Source organism: Carassius gibelio, chromosome A25 (genome assembly GCF_023724105.1).
Source record: "Carassius gibelio isolate Cgi1373 ecotype wild population from Czech Republic chromosome A25, carGib1.2-hapl.c, whole genome shotgun sequence".
In the NCBI taxonomy this organism is placed as follows: Eukaryota; Metazoa; Chordata; class Actinopteri; order Cypriniformes; family Cyprinidae; genus Carassius; species Carassius gibelio.
This window is the reverse complement of record NC_068395.1, coordinates 19,235,189-19,245,188: the sequence shown is the minus strand read 5'-3', so window position 1 is coordinate 19,245,188 and position 10,000 is coordinate 19,235,189. Positions and strand designations below refer to the sequence as shown.

General features: G+C 33.4%; 1 protein-coding gene and 1 non-coding gene across 4 annotated transcripts in view; both read left to right on the top strand.

Moving 5' to 3' along the window:
- Positions 1–10,000, top strand: part of LOC127947410 (glutamic acid-rich protein-like) — a 255,412-nt gene that overhangs the window by 238,803 nt on the left and 6,609 nt on the right. The gene's annotated exons all lie outside the window — the stretch shown is intronic.
- LOC127948121 (5S ribosomal RNA) lies at positions 5,203–5,321 on the top strand. Its single transcript, XR_008151868.1, has one exon. It is a non-coding gene; the product is annotated as a 5S ribosomal RNA (ribosomal RNA).

Here is a 10,000-nt window from a genome sequence, read left to right as displayed (position 1 = left end):
TCGCGAGAAATTGCAATGCTGTGACGTGCCCGGAGTGCAATTTGGTTTTAAATAAGTGTGAGTGTTGGATGCAGGGTGAGGAGGAGGAGCAGCAGCAGGTGGGCGGGCAGGTGCATGAAAGAGACAACGAGCAGCGAGACGTTGGAGAAGGGGTACGTGGTGAAGGACTGGAATTAAATAAGGATATAGAACAACAGAAAGAGTGTACCGAACCAATCATACAAACACAACAGGATGGGGGAATTTGGACACAGATGGATTTGACAGACAGCTTGCAAAATGCTTTGGATAATGTGGAACTGGTTGATGAAAGGAATAAAGTACTGAGTGATGCACAACAGGAGGGAATTTTATGTACACCGATGGATGTGACGGACAGTGTGCAAAAGGAGATGGACGGGATAGAAATTAATGATGCTACAAAAGAGTGTGAACAAGGAAAAGAAAATGAGGAGACGCAGGGGAAATCATCAAAAAGAAGAAGATCTGTAAAGGTAATACCTAATCTTGATACTGCAAGAAAAAGAATGCTTAAAGAAGATGGGATTGAGTGTGCAAATAAGTATGAGCTGCTAAAAGGTTTGGAGGAGATGGACTGAGTTTATGGGTTTTATGCATGTTTTTATATGTTTTATGCTTTTAAGAATTGTTACTTTTAATGCTAGAGGGCTTTCAAATGTAGGAAAATTTGAAAAGGTGAAAGAAATGTGTAAAAGAGAGGATGTGATTTTATTACAAGAAACTAACTGGAGGGAAGAGTACATGACTGAAATAAGAAAAAGGTGGAGTGGAGAGATTTTTTATAACAATGGTGATGGGAGGCTGGGAAGAGGTGTTGCGATTTTAATCAAAGAAAACTGTGGGGTATCATGTAAAACAATATATAATGACATAGATGGGAAATGTATTGCGGTTGAAATGGAGTATGAGGAGAAAAAAGTTATTGTAGTTAATATTCATGCACCGACTGTAGAAACTGAAAAGAAGGAATATTTTAATGTATTAAGAGATTTTTTTAAAAAGCATAAAGAAGTTATTATGATGGGTGATTTTAATACAGTTTTCAGTAAATTAGAAATTGGTGAGGGAATGGTTTTTAAAAATGATAAAGGAAGAAAAGAACTGAAATTATTAATGGAAGAAAATAATATGATTGATGTATGGAGAGAAAGAAATGAAGAAAAGAAAGAATATTCAAGGAGGCAATTAGTAGGGAATTTTATGTGTAAGACAAGGATTGATTTTATTTTGTGTACAAGGAACATTGAAGGTTTTATTGGTAACATGAAATATGTAGAATCAAGCTTAAGTGACCATAAACCACTTTTTATACAAGTAGACTGGAGTTCAGTGAAAAGAGGGCCAGGTGTATGGGTTTTAAATGTAGAGGTTTTGAAGAATGAGGAGTATGTGTTAAGTATTAAAGAAATTATTGAAAAAGAAAAGGAGAATGAAATGTACAGTGAAGATAAAAGGATATGGTGGGAAAATGTTAAATATTTAGTAAAAAAATTCACAATAAAGTATTGCAAATTAATACAGATGTGTAAGAGGAAGAAGGAGAGAGAAATAAGAGAAAAATTGGAAAATGAATTAAATGAGAATGGGAAAGATATACAAAAAATAAAAGAATTGGAGGGATTATTGAAAGACATGGAAGAGAAAAAATATGAAGGTGCAAGACTAAGGAGTAAAGCTAAATATACGGTGGAGGGTGAAAAATGTACAAAGTTTTTCTTTGATCTAGAAAAAATAAGAGGGAAAGCTGGAATGATTAAAGAAATAAGAGGGGAAAATGGTGTAGTGGTGGAAACAAATGAGGAAATATTAAAAGAAGTAAAAGCATATTATGAAAATCTGTTTAGTACTGAGGGGTTGAAAGAAGAAGAGAAATTGGAGTTACTAAATCAAATAAAAACAACAGTAGGAGATGTAGACAAAAAAGACTGTGATGAAGAGATAACAGAAGAAGAGATAAAAAGAGCAATAAGTGAATTAAACAAAAATAAAAGTCCAGGTATAGATGGTTTGGGGAGTGAATTTTATATAGTTTTTAAAGATTTTTTAACCAGTATTTTAAAAGAAGTATATGAAGACATTTTTAAAAAAGAGGAAATGAATCAGAGAATGGGGATGGGATTAATAAAGTTGATATATAAAAGAAAAGGAGATAAAGTAGACCTAAAAAATTATAGACCAATTACAATGCTGAATACAGATTTGAAAATTTTAACAAAAGTTTTAGCCAATAGATTGAAAGAGGTAATGCCAACCATAATTAAAACAAATCAAGTGTATGGAGTAAAAGGGAAAGATATAGCAGATACAACTTTAAGTATAATAGATAGAATAAGATATATGAAAGAAAAAAACAAAAAAGGATATGTTATTAGTTTGGATTTTGAAAAGGCCTTTGATAGAGTGGAGCATGATTATTTATTTGGAATTTTAAGAAGGTACGGGTTTGGGGATAATTTTGTCAAGTGGATTACAATTTTATACAGGGGAGCAATAACAAGAATACAGTGTAACGGTTTTTTAACAGAATGTTTTAAAATTACTAGGTCAATAAGACAAGGATGTCCATTATCGGCGCTTTTATATTCTTTAGTTGCAGAACCATTGGGATTAGCTGTTAAAATAGATGAAGACATAAGAGGGATAAACATTGAAGGAAGTGGGGGAAATGAAAAAATATTTCAATATGCAGATGATACAACAATAATAGTTAAGGATATAGAGAGTGTTAATAAAGTAATGGAAGTGGTACAGATGTTTTGTAGGGGATCAGGAGGCAAGTTAAATGAAGAAAAAACAACATATGTGAGATATGGAGGAGTAAATGCTTTAACTGATTATTTTCATTTTAAAGAAACAAAAGAAATAAGGATTTTAGGTGTTCTAATGGGAAAAGATGAAAGGAATGTTAAAGAAAAAATGTGGGAAGAAATAGTAGGAGGAATTGAAAGAAGGTTAAATTTTTGGAAATTGAGGACTTTAAGTTTAAAAGGGAAGGTTTTAATTTTAAATGTGTTAATGGTGTCAAAGTTGTGGTATGTTTTATATGTGACTGCTATGTCAGTGTGGGTGGAGAAAAGGTTGAAAAAATGTTTTTTAGATTTTTTATGGAATGGTAAACCGTCAAGAATTGCATACAGTACATTAATAGGAGAAGTAGGGAAAGGAGGGATGGGATTAATTGATGTTGAACAGAGAAAAAATAGCTTAAGAGTTAAAATAGTAAAAAAATATCTAGATGATGGTCACAAAGCAGCATGGAAAAAGACAATGGAATATTTTTTAAACAAATGTGGGGATTTTAACATGGGGGATGGGATTTTATGGATGAAAACTAAGAATTGGATGACAGAGTGCTTACCAGAGTTTTATAGGGAAATGTTTAGTGCCTGGGGAAAATTTTTAGACAAAGTTGAGTATGATCCACATGGGAGAGAAAACATTTTAAATCAACCTCTGTTTTTAAACAAAAACATTTTAAAACAAGACAAAGAATTGTTTTTAAAGAAATGGATGGATGTGGGGATAACAAGAGTGAGAGATGTTTTGTATGAATTTAAAGAAGGGTTTTTACCGACACAATTTATTATAGATGCAATGGAGGAGGCAAAAGAGGATTACAGTGAACAAGAAATAAAAAATAAATATGAAATCATTAAAAATGCAATACCTAAAGAGTGGATAAAAAGAATAGAAAGTATGGAAGGAGAGCCAAAAGAGAAATGTATTCATGTGAAGTTTGGGGAAAAAATTTATGATTTTAAGGAATGTACTGTGAAAATGATTTATTGTGCTTTTAGAGATTATGTTTTTAAAGAGCCGATTGTAAATGGATACTGGGTGCAGAAATTCAAAGATTTAAAAAAAGAGTGTATATGGAGAAACATGACGGGGAAATGTGTGGAAACTAAATTGGAATGTTTGGAGTATTTTATAAGGCATAAAGTGGTTTTTACTGATGTAATTTTAAATAAAATAGGAATGGAAGAAAATGCTCTGTGTAAAGTGTGCCAGGAAGAGGAAGAGGGGATTTTACATATGTTTTTACATTGTAGAGACCTAGAGGACTTTTTAAGGAAATGTAAATGTTTAATTAAAGATGTGACTGAGGAGTGGGATGAAAATATAATGGAATGGAATAGAGTTGTGATGTTTGGTTGGGAAAAAAAGTGTAAAAACAAAAGTTTCATTAATCTGTGTGTAATGCTAATGAAAAGTGCAATATGGGACAGAAGAACTGTGGCTAAAAAGGAAAAAATTGTGTTGGATGTTTGGAGTGTGTTTAAAAGAAAAACAGAATTATATATCGAAAGACTGTATGTGTACTTTAAAGGTGTGAATATGTTAGACTCTTTTTATGATGTTTTTACCCCAAAAGTCTGTTGTGTTTTAAACGATTTAATGTGGAAGTTGCCAGAAAGTGGAAGAGTTTTTTAAATTATCTATGTAAAGGAAAGAGGTGTAATGTAGAGATGTGTAAAGACGATGTTCTGTATTTCTATTGATTGTGCTTAATCTATTGTATTTTATTGATTGAAATTTCTTAATAAAAAAAAAAAAAAAAAAAAAAAGGCTATGCCCGATCTCGTCTGATCTCGGAAGCTAAGCAGGTTTGGGCCTGGTTAGTACTTGGATGGGAGACTGCCTGGGAATACCAGGTGCTGTAAGCTTTTTGGAAATTTTTCAGTTAGTATATAATAATTTTGCCAAAAAATAGAGTCAATGCCGGTCTCTGAATATTAGCAGGTTTGGGTCTGGTTAGTACATGGATGGGAGACTGCCTGGGAATACCAGGTGCTTTAAACTTTTTGGAAAATTTTCACTTAGTATATAATAATTTTGCCAAAAAATAGAGTCAATGCCCGATTTCTGAATATTAGCAGGTTTGGGCCTGGTTAGTACATGGAAGGGACACTGCCTGGGAATACCAGGTGCTTTAAACTTTTTGGAAAATTTCACAAATTATATAATAATTTTGCAAAAAAAAAAAAAAAAAAAAAAAAAAAAAAGAGTCAATGCCCAATCTCTGAATCTTAGCAGGCTTAGGTCTGGTTAGTACTTGGATGAGAGACCGGCTAGGAATACCAGGTGCTTTAAGATTTTGGGTTTTCTTTCCTACTTATATAATGTACTGGCGATTAGATTGGCTGATCTCTAAATAGCCTTCTCTTTGCGGCAGTCTTCGCTTACGGCCATACCAACCTGGCTATGCCCGATCTCGTCTGATCTCGGAAGCTAAGCAGGTTTGGGCCTGGTTAGTACTTGGATGGGAGACTGCCTGGGAATACCAGGTGCTGTAAGCTTTTTGGAAATTTTTCAGTTAGTATATAATAATTTTGCCAAAAAATAGAGTCAATGCCGGTCTCTGAATATTAGCAGGTTTGGGTCTGGTTAGTACATGGATGGGAGACTGCCTGGGAATACCAGGTGCTTTAAACTTTTTGGAAAATTTTCACTTAGTATATAAGAATTTTGCCAAAAAATAGAGTCAATGCCCGATTTCTGAATATTAGCAGGTTTGGGCCTGGTTAGTACATGGATGGGAGACTGCCTGGGAATACCAGGTGCTTTAAACTTTTTGGAAAATTTCACAAATTATATAATAATTTTGCAAAAAAAAAAAAAAAAAAAGAGTCGATGCCCAATCTCTGAATCTTAGCAGGCTTAGGTCTGGTTAGTACTTGGATGAGAGACCGGCTAGGAATACCAGGTGCTTTAAGCTTTTGGGTTTTCTTTCCTACTTATATAATGTACTGGCGATTAGATTGGCTGATCTCTAAATAGCCTTCTCTTTGCGGCAGTCTTCGCTTACGGCCATACCAACCTGGGGGCGATAGAGTGCAACAGGAAGTGAGTTGGCAGGAAGCATTGCAATAGCAGTTGGTGGGAGAGGCCCACCTTTTTTGTTGTTTTGTTAGTTTGTTATTTCTTTTTTTGTCTCTTATAATTTTTCTAAATTGGACTCCCCAGCAGTTAAAGCTGCTGGGGGGAGTTTTTATTTTTGGAAATGTCAACAACGGATGGATTAACGGTAATGAATAAGGATATGGCAAGAGAAACACGAAAGGAAGAATGTGGACAACAAATGGCAAAAGATACTGGAATTCGAAGGAATAGTAATAGTTTTGGTGGCAAAGCAAAGGAACGATTTGCAAACAAGTCTTTTCTGAAGGAAGCTACAGTAATTGTGAATCTGATGGATTTAAGAGATGCAAAGGTGGAAGACATTATAGAGGCTGTGACAGCAAAGATTGGATTTGGAAAGCTGTTGGCCGTAAGACCAAGACCAGATAGAGAATATGAACTGACTTTGGAGGATGAACATATGTGTGATGATTTAATGGATGGTTTAATGATAAAAGAGAAGATGTGTGAAATCAGGAAATTGCAGACAAGAGAATGCATTGTTTCTTTTATGCACTTACCAGCATATATCGATAATAAAGACATTCTTTCAAAGTTGGAAATGTGGGGCGTAGCCCCGACATCAGACATTAAAAGGCGATACTACCCTGCCACAAGAATAGCGGATGGAACAAGATACCTTAAAGTCCGATTTCCAAAAGAGGTGGTATCCCTGCCCTATAGTACCAAATTTGAAACGGCCGAAGGGCCACAATACTTCAGGATCATGCATGATAGGCAGATGAAAATCTGTAGGCTATGCATGGATCCTGGTCATGTCTTCAAAGACTGTCCTGATTTGAAGTGTCATGAGTGCGAGGAGCAGGGACATTATGCTCGTAATTGCAATGCTGTAAAGTGCCCAGATTGTAAACGTGCATTGGTGAAGTGTGAGTGTTGGATGGAGAATGAAGAAGAAGAAGGAGATGATAACCAAATAAAAGAGACTGAAATTTTGAGTGTAGAAGGACAAGGATGGAAGGTAATTCAGGACTCAACAGAAAAGGATATACATCCACTGGAAAGGATGGAGGAAGAAGAACAAAATGGCTTGATGGACAGTGCAGAAAATGAAGTGGAGCATCAGAAAGAAAAGGACAATGATGGACAAATGGAAAGTGACATTCAAACATCACTAGAGACAATGCAAACAATGACGGAGGAACAGGACAAAATGGAAGAAGTACAAAATAACTTGGAAACAGAAGAGGATTTGGGAAAAGGAGACAACGAGAAATCTAATGAAATGGGAAAGGAAAGAATACAGAGAAGAAGATCCATAAAGGTAACCCCCAATATAGAAATGGTTAAAAATAGAAGGCAGAAGAAAAGAAAAGAATTTGATGAAAACAGATTTGGGGTACTGATGAATAGGGAAGAAGAAAATGAAGGATGTATATAGGAAATAACTTTTTAATTATTAGCCTTTTAAGTATTATATCATTAAATGTTAGAGGTTTATTGAAAGAGGAAAAATTTGAAAAAGTGAAAGAACTGTGTAAAAAATCAAATGTGATCTTATTGCAAGAAACAAATTGGAAAAATGAAAAGATGGAAGATGTTAAAAGAAGATGGAAGGGGGAAATTTATTATAATAATGGTGATGGTGAAAGAGGAAAAGGAGTTGCAGTTTTAGTTAAAAGAAATATATGTGATGATGTTAAAATTATATATTGTGATAAAGAAGGCAAATGTATAATTGTGAAAATGGTCTGTGGAGGAGAAACTATAATTTTATGTAATGTACATGCTCCAAATGCAGAGGATGAAAAGAAAATATTTTTTAATAATTTAAATGATTATATAGAAAAGTGGGAAAAGGTTGTATTAATGGGTGACTTTAACACTGCTTTGAGTAGAATGGATATAGCCAAAGATATGGTTTTTAAAAGAGATAGTGGAAGGGATGAATTGCTTAAATTAATTGATAAAAATGATCTAATAGATATATGGAGAGAACGAAATGAAGGAATAAAAGATTTTTCAAGGCAACAGTTAGTAAAAGATAAAATTAAGCAGAGTAGAATAGATTTTATGTTGATTAAAAGAAATATGGAAAGAAATATTGACAAGATATATTACAAAATTACATCTCTTAGTGATCATAGTATGTTAATAGTTAATTTTAATGAAACTGGTGTAGAGAGGGGAAAGGGGATATGGTGTTTAAATAATGAACTTTTAAAAGATGAGAACTATAAATTTGCAGTGGAAACAATAATAATGAATGAGAGAGGGAAAGGGATGTTCGAAGAAGATAAGAGGGTGTGGTGGGATAATGTTAAATATGAAATAAAAAAGTATTCATTGAGGTATAGTAGATTGAAACAAAAGATTAAAAGGGGAGAAGAAGTAGCAGTTAGGAATATTTTGAAAGAGGAATTACAAAAAGAAAATGGAGATATAGAAAGGATTATAATTTACGAGGAAAAATTAAAAGAAATAGAAGAAGAAAAATGTAGAGGAGCTATGATAAGAAGTAGGGTAAAGAATGTGATGGAAGGAGAAAGGTGTACACATTTCTTTTTTAATTTAGAGGAAAGTAGACAAAAGGCTGATACAATAAAGGAAGTATTAAAAAAGGATGGGAGAAGAGTAAAAGAGTCCAAAGAGATTTTGCAAAGTGTAAGGGAATTTTATGCAGATCTATTTAAAAGCGAAGGTATAAAAGAGGAGGAAAAGCAGGTTTTATTAAAGAGTGTTAAAAAAAAAGTAGTTAAAGAGGATAAAGAAATGTGCGATAAGGATTTTTTAGAGGAAGAAATAGAGACAGCAATAGTACAGTTAAACAATGGGAAGTGTCCTGGAGCAGATGGTTTGACTAGTGAATTTTATAGAGTTTTTAAGGATATTTTAATCCCCATTTTAAAACCCGTGTATGAGGAAATTTATGATAGAGGGCAAGCAAGTCAATTGATGAGAGTAGGATTGGTAAAGCTAATTTTTAAAAAAAGAGGTGATTCAGCTGATTTAAAGAACTATAGACCTATATCAATGTTAAATACAGATTTTAAAATTCTTGCAAAAATGTTAGCAAATCGATTAAAGAAGGTTCTACCTGAAATAATAACAACAAATCAATCATATTCAATAATAGGGAGAGAAATAAGTGATACAGTTAGTAATATAAGAGAAAAAATAAGTTATATGACAGAGAATAATAAAGAAGGAAACATAATTAGTTTAGATTTGGAAAAAGCATTTGATAGGGTAGAATATGATTTTTTATTTGAACTTTTAGAGCATTTTGGTTTTGGGAATAATTTTATAAAATGGATTAGAGTTTTATACAAAGGGGCAATTAGTTGTATAAAGTGTAATGGGTTTTTAACTGATGTATTTAGTATAACAAGATCAGTAAGACAAGGGTGTCCTTTATCTGCATTATTGTATAGTATAGTTGCTGAACCACTGGGTTTAGTGGTTGGGGAAGATGAAAATATTAAAGGAATAGGTTTTGAAGGATTAGAAAAGGAACAAAAAATGTATCAATATGCTGATGACACAACATTAATTTTAAGGGATATAGATAGCGTTGAGAGAGCAATGAATACAATACAAAACTATTGTAAAGGTTCAGGAGCAAAAATAAATATAGATAAGACGGTCATGATGAGAATAGGAACAGCAAAGCCTTTACCAGATTATTTTAGTTTTAAAGAAGAGACCGAAAATATGAAAATATTGGGAATTAGAATTGGGAAAGATGAAAAGAAAACTAGAGATTTAATATGGGACGAAATCTTAGGGGGAATGGAGAGAAGATTGACCTTCTGGAGACAAAGGATGTTGAAATTAAGAGGGAAAATTTTGATTATAAATGCTCTGATGCTTTCAAAAATGTGGTATACATTAGAGGTTACTTCATTGCCGTTGTGGGCTTATAAGAGGTTGAAAAAGTGTATTTTGAATTTTATATGGGAGGGGAAACCAGCAAAGATTGCTTATGATACACTGATAGGACCAATTGAGGAGGGAGGTTTAGGTTTGTTAGATCCATATTTAAGGATGAAGAGTTTAAGGGTAAAAACTATGAAGAAATTTTTGAATAAAGAAAATAGACAGGAATGGAAGGAAG